We start from the raw sequence: 2,198 nt of genomic DNA on the forward strand, positions 1-2,198 counted from the left end.
ACCACTGCTTCAGGGATGGGGATGGGGAGGGAGGGGGTCACTGCCGGGGCACAGAGACCCCGGGGGGGTCATAAAGACCCCGGGAGGGGTCACCAAGCCTAAACAGGAGTGAATCAGAGGCATCAGCTATTTTAGAGAGAGGAGGTGAAGACCCACGTGCGAGATGGGCTCACTAAGATGCTCGATTCCGATTTCTGAAGGTTTTCCAAACTATATGAGTCACATCCCTGAATCAGAACAAGTTTTCTTGTACAATTTCCTAAACTAAAAACAAAACTAGTTTTAAAATAAAACTTGTAAAGTTCTAAATAGAAATATTAATTGTTAGCTTAAAAAGGTTTATCTCTGTTTTTAAAATACTTTTTTTTTTACCATGAGATAGTGTTTTTTTTTCAGTTTCAAATTGAAATTTTAAATTGAATCTCCAAATCTGTATTCCTCCTCTTAACAAGTGTATCACCAAACCAGCCAATCACAGACGAAAAGGTTTCTGCTGAAAGTTCAGGATTGTCCAATCATCACATTTAAATTTTATGGATTCAGACTCTGGACACTATTTAGTTAGTTGGTTCTCTTCGACCAGGGTTCTGCAACCTTTAACCGTCTGGTTCTGATCAGGACCACCAAAGCCAAAAAACAACATTATTAGTACTAGCATATAAACTATAGTTCATAAAATGATGTGTGATGGAGAGCTTCTGGTGACCACAGCAGGTACTATTTGTATGTATTTGGGTTTCCCATAGATTCATTTTTTAAAAGATGTTATATTTATGTTGGATCTTCATGTTCATGAAGGTCATGTGTTTTTCATTTCCTTCTTGTGGTGAGCTGTAGCTTATGTTTTCTAGCAGGGGTTTAGGCAGCCGCCTAGTTCGCCCATGCCCAGTGCTGGCACAGCCAAATTGTAATGATGTTTTTTTTAACAGTCTAACACACCACTCATTTTGTGTAAATATGTTCAAAAAGGTAATAATTAAAATTATGAAAATTATTTAAATTGATTATTTTTAAATTAATTAATTTAATTAATTAATTATGAAAACTTTAGGGACAAAAAAGCAGCAAAAAGCAGAAATAATGTTTTGCGTATTCGGTGACATATCGCAACACTATCTGGTGATACTTTTATGGATTTAAAATGCTGACAAAGTGATATTTAACTCATTATTTATGAGCATCTTACTTTTAATTTCAACCTAATCCCCCGACCACTAGTAGCCTACTGGATAAACTACATTTAGCAACGTTGAAAATAAACCAAACTATTCCCTCAACCATACTTTTAGAACCTTGTCGTTTAAAGTATATTAATTTTATTTTCTTATACTGAAAAAATACTTTGTCGTTGAAATCTGACAATATTGACAGTTTCCTTTAACAACAAATATTTCTTAATTGTACTAAAAGAAAAACACACAAAAATGTGTTGGTAAAAGCAACTTGTATATGAGATACAGTTGCCATACTTAATGTTGTGATCATTAAATAAAATTAATTTTACCTTTTCATTACTATGAAAGACAAGCAGATATTCAGGTAGAGTTTTTTTCTAAGTCATACTCTTTAAAAAAAAAAAGGGGGGGGGGAATGTCCTGATACAGAATTGGTGTCAGAAACAGGCAGACAGCTGGATCCAAGTGCAGCAGGTTATATTTGACACAGACAGGGTAACAGGCGTGATGCACAGCTAAAAGTCCAGAAAGCTAAATCGGGGTCAGGCAGGCAGGGGTCAAGCACAAGCATGAGGGCATCAGAGAAAAACCAGAGTGGTCAGGGTCTATGCGAGGGTCAGGGCAGGCAGCAGATGAAGCAGGGTCAGAAGAAACAGAAGATCATGTCAGGATGAGACCGCTCAGTCATGCGGGCAGCATTGCACAAACAAGACTTCACACTGAACAGAGCTCAGTGATCAGACTAAATACTGCTGGGAGTGATTACTGATGAGAACCAGATGTGGGTCTCCTGGGAGTGACAGCAGGGGCTGATGGGAAGTGTGGAGAACCAGGAAGTCCTAGAACTCTGGAGATAGCTCCCGCTGAAGGCCAGAGGGGGAGACAGGGGACTGATTCATGACCTGTCGCAATACATATATGGTGAGACACAAATCGTGATACGTACGATATCACCAGACTCTTCCCAATACACCCTTATTTTCTAGAGCATTAAATTAATTGTTCAGTTCCTGCAAAGGCCAT

Source organism: Oryzias melastigma, linkage group LG13 (assembly GCF_002922805.2).
Source record: "Oryzias melastigma strain HK-1 linkage group LG13, ASM292280v2, whole genome shotgun sequence".
Lineage (NCBI taxonomy): Eukaryota > Metazoa > Chordata > Actinopteri > Beloniformes > Adrianichthyidae > Oryzias > Oryzias melastigma.